The sequence below is a fragment of the Colobus angolensis genome, unplaced genomic scaffold, assembly GCF_000951035.1.
Source record: "Colobus angolensis palliatus isolate OR3802 unplaced genomic scaffold, Cang.pa_1.0 Scaffold32, whole genome shotgun sequence".
In the NCBI taxonomy this organism is placed as follows: Eukaryota; Metazoa; Chordata; class Mammalia; order Primates; family Cercopithecidae; genus Colobus; species Colobus angolensis.
Genome location: NW_012116488.1, coordinates 4,218,680 through 4,245,621, shown reverse-complemented (window position 1 = coordinate 4,245,621; position 26,942 = coordinate 4,218,680). Strand labels below are relative to the sequence as shown.

At 37.5% G+C, this 26,942-nt stretch overlaps 1 pseudogene across 1 annotated transcript; it reads left to right on the top strand.

Moving 5' to 3' along the window:
- The first annotated feature begins 9,941 nt into the window (after positions 1–9,941).
- Positions 9,942–11,565, top strand: LOC105518451 (annotated as a pseudogene). The gene is made up of 2 exons (XR_001002821.1): positions 9,942–10,829; positions 10,932–11,565. The product of XR_001002821.1 is annotated as a eukaryotic initiation factor 4A-II-like (transcript).
- The last annotated feature ends 15,377 nt before the right edge of the window (positions 11,566–26,942 follow it).

Genomic DNA, 26,942 nt, shown 5'->3' with positions numbered 1-26,942 from the left:
CTTTTATTTTTAAGATATGTAAACAATTTTTAAAATCTTATATATTTACCATGTAGTTACCATTTAAGATACTCTTCATTCCTTGATGTATATCCATATTTCTACATGGTACGATTTTCCTTCTATTTGACATTTTCTTTAACATTTCCTGTAGTACAGGTCTGTTGGTCATGAACTCCTTCAGCTTTTGTATTTCTAAAAAAACTTTTTATTTTACCCTCTTTAGTCTCGCTGTGTCGCCCAGGCTGGAGTGCAGTGGTGTGATCTCAGCTCACCGCAAGCTCTGCCTCCCAGGTTCACGCCATTCTCCTGCCTCAGCCTCCCGAGTAGGTGGGACTACAGGCGCACGCTAACACGCCCAGCTACTTTTTTGTATTTTTAGTAGAGATGGAGTTTCACCGTGTTAGCCAGGATGGTGTCGATCTCCCGACCTAGTGATCCGCCTGCCTCGGCCTCCCAAAGTGCTGGGATTACAGACGTGAGCCACCGAGCCCAGACTATTTTACCCTCATTTTAAAAGATATTTTCACTAAGATAGAATTCTAGGCTGCAGGTTTTTTATTTTAGTACCTCAAAGATGTTGCTCCACTGTCTCTGCTTTTTCCTCACTGTTTCCAATAAGAAATGTGCTATTATTTTTCTCTTTTTTCCTGCGTACATAATTTCCTACCCCCTACCTCTGGCTGCTTTTTTTTCTTCTTCTTATTTTTGGGGGAATGGAGTTTCACTATGTTGCTGAGGCTGGTCTTGAACTCCTGGGCTCCAGCAATCCTCCCACCTCAACCTCCCAAGTAGCTGGGATTACAGATGTGCACTACCAAGACTGGCTCTCCTCTGGCTGCTTTTAAGATTTTTCTCTTATCATCGATTTTGAGTAATTTCATTATGATGTACTTTGGAATAGTTTTCCTTAGGTTTCTTGTGCTTGGACTTCGTTAAGTTTCTTAGGTGAGTTTACAGTTTTTATCAAATTTAGAAAAGCATTTAGCTGTTATTGCTTCAAATGTTTTTTCTGTTGAGAACTCCAATTATCCATATTACTCATATATTAGACCACTTTGAATTTGTCCTAGAGCTCACTGATGCTCTTTTCTTTTATTTGGGTTTATTGTAAGTGAAATGTTTTATTGGTGCACAATGTTCCATAAAATGAAAGGTTACTATCTTTGTTCCTGTTAGAAAAAGAAAATACCCTATCAGATTCTCTGTCAGAGCTTGCCTCCAGCTTCTGCTAAAAGTGCTTCTCAGTATTAACTATTTTTCCCATTTTTTCCTTGTGGTGAAATACAGATAACACAAAATTTACCATCTCAACAATTTTCGAGTATACAGTTCAGTGGTATTAAATACATTTTCAATGTTGTGAAACCATCCATCTCCAGAACTCTTTTCATTGTGTACAACTAAAACTCTATATCCATTAAACAGTAACTCCCCATTTCCACCTTCCTCTAGCCCCTGGCAACCACCATCCTATTTTCTGTCTCTGTGATTTTGACCACTCTAAGTACTTCATATAAGTGGAATCATATAGTATTTGTCTTTGTGTGATGGGCTTATTTTGCTGAGCATAATGTTCTCAAAGTTCATCCATTTTGTAGCATATATCAGAATTCCCTTCCTTTTAAAAGCCAAATAATAATTCATTATATGTATACAGTTGTTCATCCATATCCATGGGTTCTGCATGCATGAATTCAACCAACCACAGATACAAATATTTGAAAAAAATTACATATGTACTTAACATGCACAGACTTTTTCCTTGTCATTATTCCCTAAACAATACAGTATAACTATTTCTATAACATTTACATTATATTAGGTATTACGAGTAATCTAGAGATGATTTAAAGTACATGGGAAGATGTATATGAGTTATATGCAAATACTACACTATTTTACATCAGGGACTTGAACATCTGTGGGTTCTGTTATCCACAGGAGGTCCTGGAACCAATCCCTCAAGTATACCAAGGGACAACCTTAGACATTTTATTTCTTCATTCATCCATCAATGGGCACTTGGCTTGCTTCCACATTTCAGCTATTGTGAATATTGCTGCTATTAACAAGGTTATATAAACATTTCTTTGTGAATCTACTTTCAGTTATTTTAGATATATACCCAGAAGTGGAATTGCTGGATCAAATGGTAATTCTATTTTTAGTGTTTTGACAACTTGCCATGCTGTTTTCCACAGTGGCTGTGCCATTTTACATACCCACCGAGATGGTACAAGGGCTCTAATTTCTCCACATTCTTGCCAACACTTGTCATTTTGTGTTTTTTTAAAATAGCCATGTAATGGGTGTGAGATGGTATTTCATCGTAATTTTGATTTGCATTTCCCCAATGATTAGTTATGTTGAGCATTTTTTCGTGTGCTTACTGGCTATCTGTATATCTTCTTTAAAGTAATATCTATTCGAGTCTTTTGCCCATTTTTTGAAGCAGGTTGTTTGGTTTTGTTTGTCTTAAGTTTGAGGAGTTCTGTATATGTTCTGAACATTAATATCTTATCAAATACATGATTTGCAAAATAGCTGTTGATTGTTAATGCACACAATTTTCAATTATTATAAAGTCTAATAAGTCTATATTTTCTTTTGTTGCCTGTGCTTTTCGTGTCATATCCAATAAATCACTGCTAAATTCAATGTCATGAAGATTTTGCCCTGTCTCTTTTAAGAGTCTTATAATTGCAGGCCTTACAAATAGGTAATCCATTTTGAGTTAATTTTTGTATATCGTTTTAGATAAGGATCTGACATAGTTTGGATATTAATCCCCTCTAAATCTCATACTAAAATGTGATCGTCGATGTTGGAGGTGAGACCTGGCGGGAGATGTCTGAGTCATGACGGCAGATCCCTCAGGAATATCTTGGTGCCCGCCTCATGGTAATGAGTGAGCTCTTGCTCTATTAGTTACCATGAGATCTGATTGTTAAAAAGAGCCTGGCACTTCCTCCTCTCTCTCTTGCTCCCTCTCTTGTCATTTGACACACTAGCTCCTGTTTGCCTTCTGCCATGAGTAAAAACTTCCTTAGGTCTCACCAGAAGCAGAAGCTGGTGCCCTGCTTCTATATGACCTGCAGAGCCATAAGTCAAACCTCTTTTTTTATAAATTACCCAGCCTCAGATATTCCTTTATAGCAATGCAAAACAGACTAATACAAAGTCCAGCTTTATTCTACTGTATGTGACTATCCAGTTTTCCCAGCACCATTTGTTGAAAAGATAGCCTTTTCTCTACTGAGTGATCTGACACCCTTGCTGAATCTAATTTGACCATATATGCAAGGGTCTGTTTCTAGACTCTGTATTCTATTTCATTGGTCTATATGTTTGTCTTTATGCCAGACTAAACTGTTTTGATTACTGTAGCTTTGTAATAAGTTTTGAAAACAGGAAGTGAAATCAGGAGTGCTCCAGCTTTGTTCTTTTTGTTTTCAGTATTGTTTTAGCTGTTGGGGTCCATTGAGATTCCATACAAATTTTAGGATGGGTTTTTCCTACTTCTGCAAAAACATAATTGGGATTTTAATCAAGATTGCATTTAATCTGTAGATTATTTTGAGTAGTATTGACATATTAACAATATTAATTCTTCCAGTCATGAACACAGGATGTACTTTTATTTATTTATGTCTTTAATTTCTTTCAGCAATATTCTGTAGTTTTCATTGTACAAGTCTTTCACTTCTTTGGTTAAGTTAATTCTTAAGTATTTTTTTTTTTGATGCTATTACAAATGGAATTATTTTCTTAATTTTCTTTTTAGATTATTCAATGTTAGTGTATAGAAATATAGAAATGCAGCCGACTTTTGGTCATTGACTTTGTATCCCATTCTTTGCTGGATTTATTAGTTCTGAAAGGTTTTTTGGTGAAATCTTTATGATTTTTTATGTACAAGACCATATCATATAGAAGCAGATCATTTTACTTCTTTTCTAATTTAAATTGCCTTATTTGTTATTGTTGCTTAATTTCTCTGGCTAGGATTTCCAGTAACTATGTTGAACAGAAATGACAAAAGGAGCATCTTCACCTTATTCCAGATCTTAGATAAAAAGCTTTTACTATTTCACTATTGAGTATGACATTCACTGTGAGTTTTTTACATACGGATTTTATTATGTTGAGGTAATTTCCTTCTATCCCTAGTTTTTTATGTTTTTATCATGAAAGTGTGTTGAATTTTGTCTAGTGCTTTTTCTGGACCAATTGAGATGATCATGTTGGGTTTTTCCCTTCATTCTGTTAATGTTGTGCATTATATTGATCAATTTTCATATGTTAAAGCATCTTTGCATTCTAGGAATAAATCCCACTTGGTCACGGTTTATAATCTGTTTAATATGCTGCTGAATTCATTGTCAGTTCTGGCTTGGATTTAGTTAATTTCTCTCCTCATTGTAGATTGTATTTTTCTGCTCTTTTGCATGCCTGTTAATTTTGCTTAGATAACTAACATTGTGAATTTTATCTGGTTAAGTGCTAGATATTTTCTCAATCCCATAAAGAGCCTTCAACTTTGTTTCAGGATGCTGTTGAGGTCCTCAGAAATATTGTGATCCTTTTGGGTCTTCCTTTTAAGACTTGTTAGATAGACTAGAGCATCACACAGTCTGGGACTAATTACTTCCCACTCCTGAGGCGAAATCTTTCTGCGTGCTCTATCAATGCCCAATGAATATTTAAGGCTGTCCAGTATAGCTATTTGGAAATGGCACTATTCCCAGCCCAATGTGAGCACTAAGTACTATTATCTCTAATCCTCTGGGTGGTTCTTTTCCCAGCCTCTGGTAGTCTTTTCACATGCGTGCACCTATCAACACCCAGCTAAATACTCAAAGGAGACCCTGCCCAGATCTCTGGAGTTCTGTCTCTGTGTAGCTCTCTCCTCTCAGGTCCCCTGTCCTGCTAACACTAGGAAGCACCTCGCCTTCCTTGGACTCTCAGCTCCATCTCCTCAACTCAGAGAGTCCACCAAGCTCCATCTAAGAAACTCTCAAGGCAGCAAGCTGGGGTAATAATAGGGTTTGCCCCATTTATTTCTCATGTCTCAAGAATCACTATCCTTTGGTGCCTGATTCTCTCATCATGTCATATATTTTGTCCATTCTTTGGATGATTCAGGTGGTAGGATATATCTGATCCCTGTTTTTTGATGTTCATTAGTAGTCCCTGGCTATTCTTATTTAATGTGATTATTGATATATTTGGTTTAAAATGTATTAGTAATTACTGACATATTTGGGCTTAATAATTCTTTACAATCTTTCACTTGATCTATATTCCTTTTTCTCTTTGGCTATCTACTTTGAATGAATTATTTTTATTCCATTTTTGCTTGTCTGTTTTGAGATGGGATTTCACTCTGTTACCCAAGCAGGAAGGCAGTGGCATGAAGATGGCTCACTGTATCCTCGAACTCCTGGGCTCAAGCGATCCTCCTATCTCAGCCTCCTAAGTAGCTAGAACTACAGGCGTGAACCACTACACCCAGCTAATTTTTTTTTAACTTTTTGTAGAGACAGGATCTTACCATGTTGCCCAAGCTGGTCTAGAACTCCTGGCCTCAAGCAGTTCTCCTGTCTTGGCCTCCCAAGGTGCTGGAGTTATAGGTGTGAGCCAATGCGCCTGGCATTATTTTTCCATTTTTTTGTCCTATGAGCTTGAAAGTTATGCAATCTTGTATTATTCTTTTAATAGTTGCCTTAGAGATTAATTATAACATGCTTCTGGACTTATTAAGTCTAATAATAAATACTTTTATGAGAATGCAAAAAATCTTACAACATTTTTACTCCATCTATTCTCTCACAAATTATAGGCCAAGTTGCCACACATTTTCATTCTATTCATATTTTTAACCCAACAAGATGTCATTGTCCTATGCTATGAATTTTTTATTTTATTTTATTTTTTTTTTTTTTTTGAGACAGAGTCTCACTCTTGTTGCCCAGACTGGAGTGCAATGGTGCAATCTCAGCTCACTGCAACCTCCACACCTGGGTTCAAGTGATTCTCCTGCCTCAGCCTCCCAAGTAGCTGGGATTACAGTCATGTGCCACCAAGCCTGGCTAGTTTTGTATTTTTGGTAGAGATTGGATTTCACCATGCTGGTCAGGCTGATCTCAAACTCCTGACCTCAGATAATCCTCCTGCCTCAGCCTCCCAAATTGCTGGGATTACAGGAGTGAGCCACCACACTCGGCTGTATATTCGTTTAGATTTCTTACTTCATGCCTTCCTGCATTTCTAACCTTTCACCTGGGTTCATCCTTTGACCTGAAGATACCTTTTAGTATTTTCTTCTTTGCAAAACCCAATTGTATTGGTTCTGGAAGTATTCTCTTTAGTGTAGTTCTTCTCATGCCAAACATCTATCTGAAGATATCTTTATCTTTAGTTTTGAAGGATATTTTCTTTTCATAGAAAATCCCAGTTTAGCAGCTATTTTTCTTGCAGCACTCTAAAAACGTTGTTCTAATGCTGCTGACTTCCTTTATTTCTGTTGAAACTCAGCTACAAGCATAAGGGAAAGGGGTAGGAGTGCAGGACCCACCAAAGGTAGGCTCTGGGACCTCTCTTGCTTGGGGTGGGGACTCCTGGCCTTGGTGTAAGGGCAACCTAGAGGCATTCCAGGCTTGCTGAGTTGGGGAAGTAAAGTGCGCCTTTGAATCATCACACTTCCTAAAACTGGATTAAGGCAACCATAGAGTTCTGGTGCCCCCTGGTGCCTGACAGAGCCAACTTATCTCACACCTGGAGGGAGACCTCCTACATCTTGATGTATTTCTACAATATGCCAATGGATGCCCTATCACACAAGGAGACAAGATGGACTGTTTGGGCAAACAAAACAGAATGGTCCACGGTCACCCAGATAACGAAATTATGATACACAGATCTCAAAATAAATATGCATTCTTTGTTTATGGAGGAAAAAGACAAGATTGAGAATTTTGGCAGAGATCTAAAAACTGTTAAAAAGAAAAAAAACAGAAGAAGAAAGAAAAACGAAAGTTGCATCCTGTGCCTCTTAAGACCTGGGCAGACTCGCTCGGTCTCCTTGTTCTGGAGCCGTTGGCTGTGTGTTGGCCGCCTCAGGGCTCCCTAGCAAAATTCCACAGGCTGGGTGGCTTACATAACAGATTTATTTTGCACAGTTCTGGAGGCTGACAAGCCCAAAGTCAAAGTGTCGGTAGATTTATTTCCTTCTGAGGGCCTTCTTGGGGGTTTGCAGATGGCCAGCTTCTTGCTGTGTCCGCACATGGTGGAGAGCCAGGGCTCTTCTTAGAAGAGGGGTCTCATCCTTCCTATCATGGCGGCTCCACTCTCATGACCTTATCTCAGCCTAATTTTCTCCCATTGAGGGTTAGGGCTTCAACACGTGAATGTCGAAGGAACACAAACATTCGATCCATAGCAGCCATCTGTTTTGCTTCCACCACCCCGGTGGTCACCCGTTCTGTGTGGGCAATGTCTGACTCCACAGGGAGTGGGCAGCACATTTCACCCCAAGCCTGCGGTGAATGCCGCTTGTCTCCTACCTCGGTCCTTCCCTGTTGCCAAGAAGGCAAGAAACGCCCCAGGACTCACTCAGCACCCACGCCTGTGCCACCCAGTAACGTGTATTCATGCTCCACGGGGTGAACCCCTGATAAATGGGATTTGGCACTGACTGGTAAATAAATTATTCCCCATTCCTCCTCCTGAACAGAATGTGCTGAGAAGCTGTCATTTTACGGCCTTTTTTTTTTTTTTTTTTTTTTTTTGACAGGGTCTCCGTCTGTCTCCCAGGCTAGAGTGCAATGGCGCGATCTCGGGTCAATGCAACCTCCAACTCCCGGGTTCAAGTGATTCTTCTGCCTCAGCCTCCCGAGTAGCTGGGATTACAGGCACCCGCCACTGCGTCCAGCTGACTTTTGTATTTTCTTCAGTAGAGATGGGGTTTCACCATATTGGTCAAGCTGGTCTCGAACTCCTGACCTCAGGTGATCCGCCCGCCTCGGCCTCTCAAAGTGCTGGGATTACAGGCCTAAGCCACCACACCCGGCCGTTTTACAGCCTCTTAGACGGTATGTCTCTGAGAAGCAGTCATCAGTCACACTTGTCTGCAGCCCTGTCTCTGCCATATCTGTGTCCCTTCCCTTCTTCCTCACTGCGCCCCCTGGATTTCACTCTCTAATAAAACAGGAGCATTGTCCTTGCCTGGCACTCTGCCTTCCAGGGGGATCTGTTACCCAGGGAGGCCATGAGGATGCACCACAGCTGGAGGGCTTCACACAGCAGGAATTCATTGTCCCAAGGTTCTGGAAGCGGAAGTGCAAAATCAAGCAATCAGCCAGGCTGTGCTCCCTCTGCAGCCTCTAAGGAGAATTCTTCCTGTCTCTTCCAGCTTCTGGTGGCTCCCAACATTCTTCAGCTTCTGGTGGCCCCCAACATTCCTCAGCTTCTGGCTGCATCCCTCCCATCTCTGCCTCCATCTTCACATGGCGTTCTCACCTGCATGTTTTCCTGTCATCTTCCCTGTATGTCTGTCCATCTATGTCCACATTTCCCCTTTTTTAAGGAAGGACCCCAGTCATATGGAATTATGATCCATCTTAATAACTTCATGTTGACGGAATACCCAAATACGGTCACATTCTGAGGCACTGGGGGTTGGGGCTTTGCCATATCTTTTTGTAGAGCACAAAATTCAGTGGAATCCAATCACTAGGGAACCCTGGCTAAGACAAAAACCGAGTAAAAATCCTATAACTAAATAATAATAAAATAACTGAAATTACAAACTTAATTGATTAGTTTAATAGTTAGTTAGACTGGGCTAAAGATGGGCTGGGAGACAGAACCCAGAATAAAGCACGGAATAAAAGAATAGAGAATTTGGGGGCATAATGAGGACAAAAAAAGAATAAGGGAAAACCAGAAAAGCTGCTAAAAGAAAGAGAAGATAAAGAAAGACTGAGGCATATGTCGACCTTCTTCATATATGTAAAGAAAACACATGGGTGAGGGGGCAAAACAATAATTGCACAATACATGTTAATGGAATCAAATTATAATGGAAGAGATAACACCCTAGAATTTACTCAAAGTGTTGAAAGAGAGCAAGCACAGATTTAAGAAAACCCGAGCAGAAAAAGTACAAGAAATGCATACCTGGATATAGCATGGTAGAACTGCAGAAAATGAAAGAAAAAGAGAAAATATCAAAAGCAGACTATAAAAGACATATTACTTTCCAAAAAAGCATCATTCAGCCTCTCAGTACCTCCCACACTGAATTGGCAGTTTCTTCTGAGAGGAGAAGCAACCCAAAATGGTTTGTCACTTCTGTCAAATTTGGGGCCAGTATTTCTTCACTATTTTATTATGTCCTAATACCTTCAAGTAGATTTTTTATTTAGCTTTTCTGGCTGTCTTCAAAAGAGGAGATAAATTACCTAGATTTCAGGTTTACCAGAAGCCTAGGTTCAAATTAATTTTAATGCTTAAAATACCTAAATGATGGCATCCCCTATAAAAGTGTTCTAGGCCAAAATGATTTTACAAATTAGTTTTAGCTTACATTCCAATAAGGATAATTTTTATGTTAGTCAAAGTATTCCAAGCCACAGGAAAAAAAAATTAGAAATTTTCTCAATTCAATTTATGATGCTAACACACCTTAATATCAAAACTTTCTTATTTCAAAAAAGAAATGAACAGTTTCCATTTCTTATGAGAGATGGAAAAAACAAATGTATATTAAAACCATACACTGTGTGAAATGATGGCAATCATCTTCTGGGATTGACCTGAGATGAAGAGAATACTCATTGCTGATCTCTTGATTATTTGGGCATAATTCATGTTCCAAATGGAATACATGGTATGAAGTAGAAGTGACAATTTGATGTGGGATCGGTAAATATGTTTCCTACTTTTTTCAAGGTATGATGTAATTGCTCAAGCTCAGTCAGGTACTGGCAAGACAGCCACACTTGCTATTTCCATCCTGCAACCGTTGGAGATTGAGTTCAAGGAGACCCAAGCATCAGTATTGGCCCCCACCAGAGAGCTGGCTCAACAGATCCAAAAGGTAATTCTGGCACTTAGAGACTATATGGGAGCAACTTGTCATTCCTGCACTGGTGGAACAAATGTTCGAAATGAAATGCAAAAACTGCAGGCTGAAGCACCACATATTGTTGTTGGTACACCGGGAGAGTGTTTGATATGTTAAACAGAAGACATCTTTCTCCAAAATTGATCAAAATGTTTGTTTTGGATGAAGCAGATGAAATGTTGAGCCGTGGGTTTAAGGATCAAATCTATGAGATTTTCCAAAAACTAAACACAAGTATTCAGGTTGTGTTGCTTTCTGCCACAATGCCCAACTGATGTGTTGGAAGTGACCAAAAAATTCATGAGAGATCCAGTTCGAATTCTGGTGAAAAAGGAAGAATTGACCCTTGAAGGAATCAAACAGTTTTATATTAATGTTGAGAGAGAGGAATGGAATTTGGATACACTTTGTGATTTGTACGAGACACTGACCATTATGCAGGCTGTTATTTTTCTCAATATGAGGTGCAAGGTGGACTGGCTGACTGAGAAAATGCATGCCAGAGACTTCACAGTTTCTGCTCTGCATGGTGACGTGGACCAGAAGGAGAGAGATGTTATCATGAGGAAATTCCAGTCAGGGTCAAGTCATGTTCTGATCACTACTGACTTGTTGGTTCGTGGGAATGATGTGCAACAAGTGTCTTTGGTCATAAATTATGATCTACCTACCAATCATGAAAACTATTTTCACAGGAGTCAATAGCAGCAGTCGATGACAAGATGGCACTCAGAAATGGCACTGACATAAGTTAGGATGTGCAATCGTAAGTGAAACAGCACACTGTTTGAATAAAGAGCGAGTCGACTTGGCAGAGGGGGTCGATTTGGGTGGAAAGGTGTGGCTATAAACTTTGTTACTGAAGAAGACAAGAGGATTCTTCATGACATTGAGACTTTCTACAATACTACAGTGGAGGGGATGCCCATGAATGTGGCTGACCTTATTTAATTCCTGGGATGAGAGTTTTGGATGCAGTGCTCGCTGTTGCTGAATAGGTGATCACAACGTGCATTGTGCTTCTTTCTTCGGGAATATTTGAGTCTTGTCTCAATGCTCATAACGGATCAGAAATACAGATTTTGATAGCAAAGCAACATTAGTTGCGAGCTCTTGTGAGGAAAGTCATTGGCTTTATCCTCTTTAGAGTTAGACTGTTGGGGTGGGTATAAAAGATGGGGTCTGTAAAATCTTTCTTTCTTAGAAATTTATTTCCTAGTTCTGTAGAAATGGTTGTATTAGATGTTCTCTATCATTTAATAATATACTTGTGGACTAAAAGATATAAGTGCTGTATAAAATCAGCCAATTATATTAAACTAGCATATCTGCCTTTGTTGTGTTTGTCATTAGCCTGAGTAGAAAGGCCTTTAAAACTTTTTTAGAATGCATTTTATTTGGTATTGTATTTATTCAATAAAGTATTTAATTAGTGAAAAAAAAATCATACACTATGGTCAAGTAGTTTTTATTCTAGGAAAAGAAAGACATGTCAATATCAGACACAGCTGCACAGAGACTACACAGCTGTATTCTCACTAGTGACAGAACCACTGCACACCACCAGCAGGCACCCTTCTACCTCCTTGTAGGGGAAGGTCTTTCCATAGTGAAAATAGTCTGTAAAGTCTGCAAGAGGTGACTTCATCAAATATGCAGACATCAATGAAAGGCAACAAGAAACATGCAAAACCAAGGAGATATATCACCCACAAAAGAACACAATATCTCCCAAAATTGACCAGAAAGAAATGAAAAAAAGCCACTGCACTCCAGCCTGGGGGACACAGCAAGACTCCATCTCAAAAAAAAAAAAAAAGGAAATGAAAAAAAAACTAACAAATAACTCAAAATTCAAAATAATTTAGGAAGCTCAGCAAACTTCAAAAAATACAGAGAAGTAATTCAGTGAAATCAGAAGAACAATAAGCGACCAAAATGAGAAATGTAACAGAAAGATTGAAATTTAAAAAAAAAAAAGCAAACAAATTCTGACACAGAAGAATACAATGAATGAAATTTTAAAATGTAATAGAAAGCATCAGTGACAGAATGATCAAACAGAAGAAAGAATCTGTGAACTTGAAGACAGATTATTTGAAAACATACAGTCAGAGGAGAAAAAAGAGTGAAAAAGAATGATGAAAACTTATGGGACTTTGGGGAGAGTATCAAAAGAGCAAATGTTCATGTTATAGAAGTTCAAGAAGAAGAAGACAGAAACAAAGGAGAAGGAAACTTATTTAAAGAAATAATAGCAGAAAACCTTCCAAACCTGGGGAGCAATATAAATATCCAGGTACAGGAAGGTTAAAGATCTCCAATCTGATTCAATCAAAACAAGACTACCCCGAGACATAATCAATTTGTCAAAAACCAAAGACAAAGAGAGGATCCTGAAAGCTGCAAGAGAAAAGAAACAAATCACATGTAAAGAAGTTCCAGTAAGGCTAACAGTGGATTTCTCAGCAGAAACCTTACAGACCAGGAGAGAGTGGGATGATATTCAAAGTGCTGAAGGGGAAAAAAAAAACTTCCAACCAAAAATACTTTACTCAGAAAAGCTATTCTTCAGAAACAAAAGAGAGATAAAGACTTTCCAAGGCAAATTAAAGTTGAGGGAGTTTATCACCACCAGACCTGTCTTACAAGAAATGCTAAAGGGAGTTCTTCAAGCTGAACAAAAGTATGCTAATTAGTAACATAAAAACATACAAAAGCAAAAACCTCACTGGTAAAAGTATGTAGTACACAGTCAAATTCAGAATACTCTAACATTGTAATGGTGGTGTGTAAATTACTTATTTTGTGAGTATAAAGGATAAAAGACAAAATTGTTTTGAAATATAGTTATATTAATTTGATAAAGGATATACAATATTAAAAGATGCAAATTGTGACATCAATAACATCAAATGTGGGGAGGTGAAGTCTAGAGTTGTTGTATGCAAAGTTAAGTTGTTATTAGCTTAAAACAGCCTATTATAAGATGTTTTATACAAAGCAAAAACCTATAGTAGATACACAAAAAAGAAAGAAAGAAATCAAAGCCTACCTCTATAGAAAATCATCAAATCACAAAGGAGGACAGCAAGAGAGGAAGAAAAGAAACAAAAACTCCACAGAACAACCATAAATCAATTAACAAAATGGCAGTAGTAAGTCCTTACCTATCAATAATTACCTTGAGTGGAAATAGATTAAAATATCCAATCAAAAAACAGAATGTTCTATGGGTTTTTTTTAAAGACCCAACTATATGCTGCCTACAAGAGATTCACTTAACCTAAAAAGACACACAGATTGAAAGTGAGAGGATGGAAAAAAATATTCATGCAAGTGAAAACCAAAAGAGAGCAGGATAGTTATACTTATAACAGATAAAATAGAATTTAAGCTAAAAAATTGTAAATGGAGACAAAGAAGGTCATTATGTAACGATATAAAGGGATTGATACATCAAGGAGATATAACAACTATAAATACATAGGTATCCAACATCAGACCACTTTAATATATAAAGCAAATATTAATAGATCTGAAGAGAGAGATAGATGGCACTACAATAATAGTAAGGAATTTCAATACTACACTCTCAACAATTGACAAATCATCCAGATGGAAAATCAATAAGGAAACATTGGCTTTAACTATACTTTAGATCAAATGAACCAGACAGACACATATTTTAGGTTGGTGCAAAAGTAATTGCATTAATGACAAAAACGACAATTACTTTTGCACCAACCTACATAGAACATTTCATTCAACAGCAGCAGAATACCCATTCTTCTCAAGAACATACACATGGAAAATTCTCTAGGATACACCATATGTTAGTCCACCAAACAAATCTTAACAAATTTATGAAGACTGAAACCATTTCAGACCCCAATGGTGTAAAACTAGAAATTAATAATAGAAGAAATTTTAGGAAATTCACAAACATGTGGAAATGAAACAACATGCTCCTAAACAAGGGGTCAAAGAAGAAATTAAAAGGATAATTGTTTTAATATCTTAAGATAAAAGAAAATGGAAGTTCAACATATCAAAAGTAATCCTAAGAGCAACAAATGCCTACATCAAAAAAGAAAAAGAAAGATCCCAAATAAACAACCTCACATTACATGTCAAAGGACTAGAAAAAGAACAAACTATGCCCAAAGACAATAGAAGAAAGGAAAGTAAAGTAAAGATCAGAGCTGAAATAAGTGAAATAAACACTAGAAGAACAATAGAAAGATCAACAAAACAAAGATTTGTTTTTTGAAAAGAGGAATAAAATTGACAAACCTTTAGCTACAGTAAGAAAAAAGAGAAGACTAAAATAAATAAAATAACAAATGAAAGAGGATACATTACAACTGGATCACACAAGTATGAAGGATTAAAAGAGACTATTATGGGCAGGGCACAGTGGCTCACATCTGTAATCCCAGCACTTTGGGAGGCCAAGGCAGGTGGATCACAAGGTCAGGAGATCGAGACCATCCTGGCTAACACTGTGAAACCCCATCTGTACTAAAAATACAAAAACAAAATTAGCCAGGTGTGGTGGTGGGCACCTGTAGTCCCAGGTACTTGGGAGGCTGAGGCAGGTGAATGGCATGAACCCAGGAGGCAGAGTTTGCAGTGAGCTGAGATCACGCCACTGTACTCCAGCCTGGGCAACACAGCAAGACTCCATCTAAAAAAGAGAGAGAATATTTATGAACATTTGTACATTATGAACATTTGTAGACCAACAAATTGGATAACCTAGAAGAAATGAATAAATTTCCAGACACATGCAATATGCCAAGACTAAATCACGAATAAATTAAAAATCTGAACAGATTACTAATGAGTAAGGAGATTGAATCAGTAATAAAAAGTCTCACGTTTGAGACTTTTCCACTGAGACTTGATGGTTTCAATGCTGAATTCTATCAAACATTTAAAGAACACTAATACTAATTATCTTCAAACTATTCCAAAATATTGAAAAGGAGGGAATACTTCCAAACCCATTTTATAAGGCCAGCATTACCTGGATACCAAAGCCAAGTAGGACACCACAGAAAAGAAAATTACAGGCCAACACCCCTGATGAATATAGATGCAAAAATCCTTAATAAAATACTGGCAAACAGAATTCAACAACACTTTGAAAGGATCATTCACCATGATCAACTGGGATTTATCCCTGGGATGCAAGTATGGTTCAACATATACAAATCAATAAGTGTGATACATCATATTAACAGAATGAAGGACAAAGCTATATGATCATCTCAATAGATGTAGAAAAGACATTTGACAAAATTCAACATCTTTTCATCCTAAAAATTCTCAACAAATTAGACCTAAAAGAAACTTACCCCATCGCTTCTCGGCCTTTTGGCTAAGATCAAGTGTAGAAACTTACCTTAACACAATAAAGCCCATATACACAAACCCATAGCTACAGCATTCTCAGTAAATCTTTTCCTCTAAGATCAGGAATAAGACAAGGATGCCCACTCTCACCAGTTCTATTCAACAGAGTACTGGAAGTCCTAGCCAGAGCAATGATGCAAGAGAAAGATGTGAAAAACCATTCAAACTAGAAAGGAAAAAGTTAAATTGTCTGTTTGCAGACTACATGATCCTCTATGTAGAAAATCCTAAAGATTCCACCAAAAAACTCTTAGAACTAATAAATTCTGTAAAATTGCAGCATACAAAGTAAACATACAAAAATAAGTAGTGTTTCTAAACACTAACAAAAGCTACCTGAAAAAGAAATCAAGAAAACAACCCCACTTATGATAGCTATAAAAAAAAAAATCCTTAGAAATAAATTTAACCCAGGGGGATAAAAGATCTGTAATCTAAAAATTAAAACATTGATAAAAAATTAAAGACACAAACAAATGGAAAGATATTTATGTTTACGGATTTAAATAATTAATATTGTTGGGCCGGGTGTGGTGGCTCACGCCTGTAATCCCAGCACTTTGGGAGGCCAAGGCAGGTAGATCACAAGGTCAGGAGATCGAGACCATCCTGGCTAACACAGTGAAACCCCGTCTCTACTAAAAATACAAAAAAAGTAGGTGGGCATGGTGGCGGGCGCCTGTAGTCCCAGCTACTCCAGAGGCTGAGGCAGGAGAATGGTGTGAACCCACTGGAACCCGGGAGATGGAGGTTGCAGTGAGCCAAGATTGTGCCATTGCACTCCAGCCTCGGTGACAGAGCAAGGCTCTGTCTCAAAAAATAAAAAAAAAATAAAATTAATATAGTTAAAATAAGTGATCTACAGATTCATTGCAATTCTTATCAAAATTTCAATGAACTTTTTCACAGAAATAGAAAAAAAATCGTGCCCCTGCACTCCAGCCTGGGCAACAGAGTGAGACTCTGTCTCAAAAAAAAAAAAAATAAAATTAATATTGTTAAAATAAGTGATCTACAGATTCATTGCAATTCTTATCAAAATTTCAATGAACTTTTTCACAGAAATAGAAAAAAAATCCTAAAATGCACATAGAACCACAAAAATCACTGAATAGCCAAAGCAATCTTGAACAAAAGGAACAAAGCTAGAGGCATCACAGTATCTGATTTCAAAATCTACTAAAAAGTTATAGTATGGTAAACCCAGGGGATTTTTTAAAATTAAAAAAATTAATTTTGTTTTAAATTATTTTTAAGTTATAGTAATCAAAACAGCATTTTGACAAAGATTCCAACAAAACACAATAAAGAAAGGACAATCTCCTCAATAAATGGTGCTGGGAAAACTAGATATTGATATGCAGAAGAATGAAATTAGACCCTTGCTTCACACCATATACAAAAATGAATTCAAAGTGGATTCTTAAAGACATAAACATAAGACTTACAACTGTAAAACTACTATAAGAAAACATAGGGGGAAGCTACATAATATTGGTCTGGGCAATGATTTTTTTGGGTATAACCCCAAAAGCACAGGCAACAGTAGCAAAAATAAACAAGTGGGACTATATCAAACTATAAACCTTCTGCACACCAAAAAAAGAAAGCAACCAACAGAGTTGGGAACCCAGAATATCTGAGACACGTATTTAATAATTATAATTCAGAAAGTTTATTTTGCCAAGGTTGAGGACATGAGCCCATAAGACAGCCTTGGGAGGTCCTGAGTATATGTGCCCAGGATGGTCAGGGCACAGCTAGGTTTTATACATTTTAGTGTACATTGGTTCCATTCAGAAAGGTGGGACAACTTGTAGTGGGGAAGAGGCTTCCAGGTAGGTGGAGAGACAAACGGTTGCATTCTTTTGAGTTTCTGATTAGCCTTTCCAAAGGAGGCAATCAGATATGCATTTATCTCAGTGAGCAGAGGGATGACTTTGAATAGAATGGGAGGCAGGTTTGCCCTAAGCAGTTCCCAGCTTGACTTTACCTTTCAGCTTCGTGATTTGGGGGCCCCAAGATTTTTTTTTTTCACATTTCCCCCCTTTTCTTTTTAAAATCTTTTGGAGAAAGCATTTTAGAAGAAAATGAGTCTCTAGTCTCAGGTTTCATCTGATCTCTCATGGCTAGGATGGTTTATTCCTAAATGGGTAGGTTCCAAGTTATTAGGAAAGCTCATTTTTAGCAGGTTGTAAAGTCTCATGTCGTATGAAGAGAAAATAGGGGGAGGAATGAAGAAAAGCAACAATAAACAAAAGAACAATCCTGGAAAATCAATATAGGTCACATTACTCTAAAGTCCATACATCAATAGACAGGTATAAAAGTGGCTTATGTGTGTAAAATGTTGCTGTTATTTTCTTCCAGACATTAAGTTGTCTAGTGTCAGTTTTGTAAGGCTTTAAGAAAGCACAGCTTAGTTTTCAGTGATTTCAAATTAAGAAAAGTGCGGGAAATAAGGAAAAGAAAGAAGAAAAAAATTGAAAACATTATCTTGGAGACTTGTGTTGGAACCGAACTCTCGATTCCCTCCTGGGCAGGGGTCGTCGCGAAGGATCACCGACACGAAGTTCACAGCAGAGAGTTATTTATTACTAGCGCGCTACGGTCCCAAGCTCTAAGTTGGTCCTGGGACCCCGACTGCTTGTTACAGGCTGTTTATATAGGCTAACACAAGTTCAAACACAGCTTATGGCGCGAAATTCAAACAAAGCTTAAGGCGCAAAATGATTGGGTCTAGCTATAGCCTGAGCAAGGGGTCTTGGTTTAATTGGTTAGAGCAGGACCTTATGAGGTTCTTTCCTGGAGTTGATGATTCCGGGAACTTCGAGGCAGGGTGAGACCCCTGGAATTGGCAGGGTGGGACCTCATGAGGTTGTTTCCCGGAATTGGCAGGGTGGGACCCTATCAGGGTGGGACACTATCGAGGCAGGGTGGGACCCTATCTAGGCAGGGTGGGACCCTATCTAGGGCCACCTGGTGCTAACTTTTTAGGTTTTGTAAGGCCTACTAGTTTCACTTGCAGCCAGGAAAAATTAGAATTCTATCCAGACTGTAGAAAATAATAAAAATTGAAAAACATTAGGCAAGACTAGACTCTAACAACAGGTGTACCATTGTTTTTGAAACATAATGTTTCTCTCTGCAGTTTCCCATTTTTACAAAGACAAATCATGTTATGATTGATTTGCTTTGTTATACTTGACCAGATTATTTGTACAAAGTACAGCAAGAATAATGATTTTTCACATAGGCATTTTAAATTGGCTTTGATGGAACTTTGTTCCATAGAAGGAATCTCAGATTAGACTTCTTTAAAGCCAAGCCCAGCCACGCATTTGTACCATCAAATACCTATGAGTTGGGTGAATTCCTCTCCTCTTGAGATCCCAAGATAACCTGGGGCTCCTGGGCCTGTGCAAAAGTGACATTCTTTACTTACCACAGGTCAGGAACCCTGTACAGGGACTGTGTGGGAATGAGACCAGTTTTCCCAAAGGGCGTTTATTGGCTCTGTAAGTCAAGTTTGATTCCTTAAAGGAAAGCATACCATTCCAGTCAAAGGCTTGGTAAAATAAGCAGTTTATCCAGTTGTGTCCTATTACAAATGAAAACAGATTCACATTGCACTTTTGCAAATAACCATATAGCCATAAGTTAAGAATACTCACAGTTTCCAAATTCTGGAGAATCAGGTAGAGAGAAACAAATATGCTTCAAATTTTCTTCATAGAGTATATTTAATGGTTAAAAGCTGTTAATAGCTCAAAAGAAAAGTTTCCTTGACTCTGAAAAATGAAACAAAGGATCAGCAACATTTTAAGCAAAAAGTCAAAAAGACTACTTCAGTTTCCTACTAGTTCAGTCCATGCAGTTCTGCTTGATATTCATGAACATTTCAGCTTTCCAGGAGTCCTGAAAGGGTTTTCTCTATCCTAATGTCACCATCTCCAAAGTTTTCAGAAACCTGCATTCAAAAGTGCCTGTTAGAATTTTATAGCTGATTATAAAACCACTTTCTAAAGAGGACCAAAACAAGACAATTGTCCATGGATGACAAAAGGTTTTAGGGTACCCATAGTCAAAGACACAATTGACATGGAAGTTTGTTACCTCTGTGGCATACAATAATTTCACATAGCAATTATAGTTATTACTGATAATGTATACTGAGTCATATCAGAATTATAGGAGTTTCTCATAATTTTGGAACACATACCAATAACATATTCATACAAATATAACCCAAAGAAAACCAAACACCATTTCATATTTGACAATGCTTCCTGTATACATTTTATACCAAACAAGCCAAATATGCCATTTTGGACTTTAGGGAATCTAATAGGTTTAAAACACTTGATATCACAAAATAAGATCACAGGTCATTGTAAAATAAGTGATTCATTTAGAGTGATAACTCAAGGATTTCAAAAAAAAAAAGCAAAAACCTTCATTCTTTGAGAGAGGAGACTTAATTTTCCAAGCAATAAGCCCTAATAAAATCAGCATGAAGCCAATTAAATTTGTTTTTTAAAATTTTATAAGCAATCTATAAAATGTTCATCTTGACCCTAAGATATAACTTCATAAGCCTTTTATAACCTTTATTAAGGTGTCAGTTAATGCTTCAAGAAAAACTTGTTAATCTGATATGGGGGCCCATTTGCTGGTCTTGCATCAGTGGGTCTTTGACATTAATGGTTAAATTCAGTTCAGAGAAACTGAACTTATTTTATCTCTCAAAATCAGCCCTTACAATCTCACACACCCACTTCTTCTGCAATAGTCCCTGGGCCTTGAGGAGTTGAATAACTTTAATTTCTGTCCCTGTGTCTCAGGAACACAGTTAATTTTGATTGGCATCCCCCACCAGGCCTGAAGATGAGGCTTTAATTGTTGTCAGTGTTTAAGATTTAGCAGGACTTGGTGTCCTTTTAGGGCCAAGGAGTCAAAGCCCCAAAACTCAATGTCACAAGGACTTTAAAAGCACATACATAAAGACACACAGATGTAATAACCATAATTTTTTTAAAAAAATTAATCTCAGTTTTTTTCTAAGCAAATCAAAACTTAATAATAATGGCATAGGAATTATTTTGATAAAACGTAAAAATCTGTTAGTCCAGTTACCAAGAGGCAAAAGAAAGACCTTCTGCAGTGCACAGAATATATGTTGGAAGAAAACATTTTCTTTAGACCCTTAAGAAAACATTACAACAAACAGAACCCAATGCAAAAAAAAACTTACATGAGCTGAAAAATGAGTTGAAGGACAGTGTTATTTTGCACCTTTTAAAAGGGGAGAGGAAACCAAAAATGATGAGATGCAATAAAAATTGAAGTTTTGGTTAAAATTTTAAAAAATTAAAATATCAGTTGGGTGCAGTGGCTCATGCCTGTAATCCCAACATTTTGGGAGGCTGAAGTGGGCAGATCACTTGAGGTCAGAACTTCAATACCAGCCTGAGCAGTATGGTGAAACCCCATCTCTACTAAAAATGTAAAAAAATTAGCTGGGCATTGTGGCATGTATCTGTAATCCCAGCTACTCAGGAGGCTGAGGCAGGAGAATTGCTTGAACCTGGGAGGCAGAGGTTGCAGTGAGCCGAGATTGTGCCCCTGTACTCCAGCCTGGGCAACAGAGAAAGACTCCATCTCAAAAAATAAATAAATAAATAAAATACCTTATAATTTATTAAGAGTAAGTCAACCCTTTAAGAAAATTTCATTGTTCTAACCAATTATTTAATATATAAGTGATTTTTCTTTACATTAAACTCAATCTCTAGAAAGGTCATTATAATTTCCCTTTAGTTGTAGACAACTTGATGATATAAAACTTTCTGGGTTCTTTTTTTGTTTTCTTTTAAAGCTTTTTTGGTATATTTATTAGTTCATTGAATTAATTCTTTTTTTTTATTTTACTTTAAGTTCTGAGCTACATGTGCTGAATGTGCAGGTTTGTCACATAGTATACATGTGTCATGGTGGTTTGCTGCACCTATCAACTCATCATCTAGGTTTTAAGCCCTGTGTGCATTAGGTATTTGTCCTAATGCTCTCCCTCCCCTTGCTCCCCAGCCCCCGACAGGCCCTGGTGTGTGATGTTTCCCTCCCTGTGTCCATGAGCTCTCATTGTTCAATTCCCACTTATGAGCGAGAACATAGGGTGTTTGGTGTTTTGTTCCTGTGTTAGTTTGCTAACTAACAGCTTCCATCTTTATCCATGATCCTGTAATGGGCATGAACTCATTCAAGGGTTTTTCAAAAAATAAATCCACTTATTGTGACTTACACAGACCATTCATGACATGTTTGGACTTTCTGATTTATCCTGAACACCCTTTCTTAAACAACCAGTCATTTTATTCTAGGACAAAATTTACCATACAAGATTCTTTCTCATATAAAATTATTTCTCTTTAAGCTTTCTTACCAAAAAAAACTATTTCTAAAACTTTCTTCACATCTCTATTATTTCCTGTTTCCTTTTACCTTGTTTTATACATAACCTCTAAATAAGCTTTGAATCAGACAAAAACAATTCACCTTTTTAAAAGGACTTTTTTTAGAAAACATGTTTTCCTACAATATATCTTTATGGAAAATACCCAAATAATGAAATATCTAATGTTTAATTTAACTTTAGATTCTAAATTATGACAAGTTTGCCTACAAGTATTTATCCCATTAAATTTACCTAATTATTATTTTAATCATTTATCTAGATTATTTGTGAAAACTGTGATAGTCATCATTTAAACTTGTGAAACCACTATAACTGAGACAGTGAAAAAGATCTGACCTAACTGACTCCATCTTGCTTCGAACCTTCAAGCTATCCTTATTTATTCCTGGGCATAGGCCAAAGTAACTTTGGGAGGAACTTAGTTTATAGTTTAGGTTTGAGACAAAGACAATAACTGTCCTTTCCCAAAACAAATCTCCTTTCTGCCTATGGACTAGGCTACTAAAGCCACAGATTAGAAGTTATGGTAATTTTACTAAATAATTCAAGATGACTATTTTCCCTAAACCAGTAACAATTACACAAGCAAAGATCATTCAGTTTGGGGCTGGGTTTATAGTTTTGTAATCCTGATGCCAAATTTTGACACCTTATAGTATTTGGCAGGGATAAGTATGAAATTGCTTAATCAATAAATGCAAAGAAAAATGTATGCTGGAAATTCTTAAGACATTTCTAATATTACTTTACCAATAATTTTAAAGCTAGCTTATTTATTAAAGATTTTACTTAAGTCATGTAAACTTGAAAAAGCATTTGACTGGTATTTCCTTTTTTCTGATAAAGTATTTGATTTAAGTGCTTTTATTTTCCTTTAAGCCAATTAATTAGAGATCTTTTATATATTTTTAGTAGTTAAACGTGTACCCAACATATAAATACATCAATGTATTAGGCATGCCAATAGAAGTACATCTTATAGATTCCTAAGACCTTTCTTGTCTTACCTCAGACTTTCAAACTCTTGATAATCTGTTTCATTACCCTGGCAGTTGTCAGCTAAATAGCCCTAAGTCTGCATATTGAAGGAAATAATTCTTAGAAGAAAAATCAGATGGCAAAATTTACATCTCAAGGTACAGAGAGAAAAGATCTGGTGGAGCTAGAGGGAGATTAAAGATGAATGCCAAATCAAACATGAAATTATAGAAATCTATGATAGGATTGTATAAAGAGACCAATTTTATTTAGATGGAAACTACCTATCTTTTAACTGAATCTCTGAGCTCTGAGCAGAGCCCACACTGAATCCTGGGTCTCCAAAAAGGGAGACTTGAGGCTAGAACACGTGATGATTTTACAGTACACTTTAAAAAAAATTTTTAATCAAAGACATTTCTAAGTGTCTAAACTACAGTCTTCCTTAAAAACCCAAGAGTAGCCTCTGTTACAACAGCTATTTTAGTCAGAACATCAGGTAACACAATACAAAAGCAAGCAGTTTAACAGCTGAGACAAACTTGTCTGTTTACACTCTCGGGATTGCATAAGGAAAAAAACAGGGAGCCTGGTGCCTTCCTCATTTTCTTTAAGGAACCCCAGGCTATTATAAACTATTTGAGGTCCCTCATGCAGCAGAGCATGCAAGAGAAAGGAGAGACAGCAGAAGTGAATGGAGAAAACAGAATTCCATCAACTGAGAAGAAAAAACTTTTGCTCAAAAAAAGACAAGGTCCTAGGAGAGGGAAAAAAACAAAAACATGAAAACCTGTTAAATACAAACACACACACATATACACACACATGCACACATATACACGCATGCACACATACACATACATGCACACACATGCACACACGTGCACATGCTACATACACATGCACGCATGCACACACAATGCACGCATACACATGCGTGCACACACATGAACATGCATGCACATATACACGTGCAGACATGCACATATACATGCACCTACGCACACATACGTGCACACATACAGACATGCACACATACACATGCACACACGCGGACACACATACACATGCACACATACATACCTGCACACACATGCACACACATACACATGCATACATACACACATGCACACATTCACACATGCACACATACATGCACATGCATGCACACACATGCACATGCACACATATACACATGCACACATGCACACACATGCACACATATACACGTGCACACATATACACACACATGCACACATACATGCACACATACACACATCTTGGATGTTATCGTCAATTAAGCTGACTTTAACCATTGAGCTCCTATTTAAAAAATCTTTTTAAACCTCATTACCATATTTTAGCTAGGACAAATTGCTGCTATTTCAGAAGTACCAAGTATCAAACCAGAAAGGGCTTGATTTAGGAACCAAAGTCAGGCTGTCATAGTGGAAAAAAAGAAGGCAGAACCTTAGCGATGAAACTGCAGCATGGGGCGACAGCCATTGCTCTTTCAGTTTGGACTGGCTAGCAAAAACATAGCCCTGTTATGTAAATAAATAAAGCCCCTTAAGGGGCCAAAATAAAAAATGTTTCCTTTTTTTTTCCTTGTGCTGGCTATTTTTCTCTCCCCACCACATCACCTTGTGTGTGTGTTGGTGGAGGGGTGGAATTTAGCCAGTTCAGAGGACCTGTTCCCCATAATTTGGAACTTTCCTTCAGACTTGATCAAGGAAAAAGACCAAAACAACAACAACAACAAAAATATTAAGTGAAACAAATGATCACACAATGTGTGTGATTACTGAGCGCTCTAATGGCAAGGAGAAATTAAGACCAGTGGGTTGTTAATCTTAACTTTAGCCAAAACAAACCTCCATTCAGTTACTTAGCTAGGGATGGGTCTCAGGCTGAAGACTGCTCTCCTCCATCCTAGAAGCAGGAAAAAACACAAACTCATCTTCCCTGTTGGAAGTGAGTTCAAACTCCGTAAAAAAGTTGCCTGCCTTCCATTGTGATGGAAGCAAGAAAAACTTGACTTCCTTGTGTTGGAAGCAAGTAAAACTCCAAAACAGGAGTCGTACAGCAAAATAAACTTTATATCTCTACCAAATTTTGAGAGATCAGGAATTTTTTGGAGGAGATACTTCCAGGCCTCAGCAAATTGTCCCATTGGTTTGAGCCATAAAGATAGCTCAAGTCAGTACCAAGCACTGATAGGTGATTTGTCAAACGTCAGGGGCACCTCCACTCAAAATCCCTTCATCGTTACCAAAATGTGAACCTAGAATACCTGAGACAGGTCTCAGTTAATTTAGAAAGTTTATTTTGCCAAGGTCGAGGATGCACGCCTGTGACCCAGCCTCACGAGGTCCTGATGACATGTGCCCAAGGTGCTCAGGGCACAGCTTGGTTTTACATATTTTAGGGAGACAAGAGACATCAATCAATATATGTAGGATGTACATTGGTTCCATTCAGAAGGTCAGGACAACTCGAAGCGGGGAGGGGGCTTCCAGGTCACAGGTAGGTGAGAGACAAAAGGTTGCATTCTTTTGAGTTTCTGATTAGCATTTCCAAAAGGAGGCGATCAGATACACATTTATCTCAGTGAGCAGAGGAATGACTTTGAATAGAATGGGAGGCAGGTTTACCCTAAGCAGTTCCCAGCTTGACTTTTCCCTTTAGCTTAGTGATTTGGGGGCCCCAAGATTTATTTTCCTTTCACAGAGTGAAGAGATAATCTACAGAATGGGAGAATATATTTGCAAACCATACATGTGGTAAGGGATTAAGATCCAAAACATAAAAGAAACTCAACTCAATAGTAAGAAAACAAATAACCTGATATGAAAATGGGCAAAGGGCCTGAATAGACATTTCACAAAAGAAGACATACAAATGGCCAACAGGTGTATGAAAAAATGCTCAACATCACTAAACATCAGGAAAACGCAAATTAAAACCACAGTGAGATATCCCCTCACACCTGTTAGAATGGCTCTCATCAAAAAGACAAAAGATAAATGTTGGCAAGGATGTGGAGAAAAGAGAAAGTTGTACACTGCTGTACAAGGTACAATATACAAGCATCTACATTTGGTACAACCATTATGGAAAACAGCGTGGAGGTTCCTCAAAAAATTAAAAATAAAACTACCATATGATCCAGCAATCCCAACACTGAGTATAAATCCAAAGGATATGAAATCAGTATGTCAAAGAGATATCTGCACTCCCAAGTTCTACAGCATTACAAGAATCAAGTTAGGAGTCAACCTAAGTGTCCACTGATAGATGAACAAATAAAGAAAAAACAGTATATGTACACCATGAAATATTATTGAGCTTTAAAAAGAATAAAATCCTGTCATTTGCAACAACATGGATAAACCTAGAGGACATTACATTAAGTAAAATAAGCCAGGTACAGAAGACATATACATAATCTCACTTAAGTGTATGTGGAGTGTAAAAAAGTCAAACTTATAGAAGCAGAGAGTGAAATAGTGGTTACCAGATGCTGGGGGTTGGGAGATTGGGAAGATATTGGTCGCAGGACACAAAATTTCAGAGAAATAAGAGGAATAAGTTCAAGAGACCTATTGTACATCACGGTGACTACAGTTGATAACAAGGTATTATATACTTGAAAATTCCTAAGACAGTAGATTTTAAGTGTTCTCACCACACACAAAAGAAATGATAAGTATGTAGCGTGACGCGTATGTTAAAACAGTTTGATTTAGCCATTCCATAGTGTATCACAACATCAGGTTGTACACCACAAATATATACAATTTCTACTTCTCAATTAAAAAATAAATAAACAAGCCGGGCACGGTGGCTCAAGCCTGTAATCTCAGCACTTTGGGAGGCCGAGACGGGCGGATCACGAGGTCAGGAGATCGAGACCATCCTGGCTAACACGGTGAA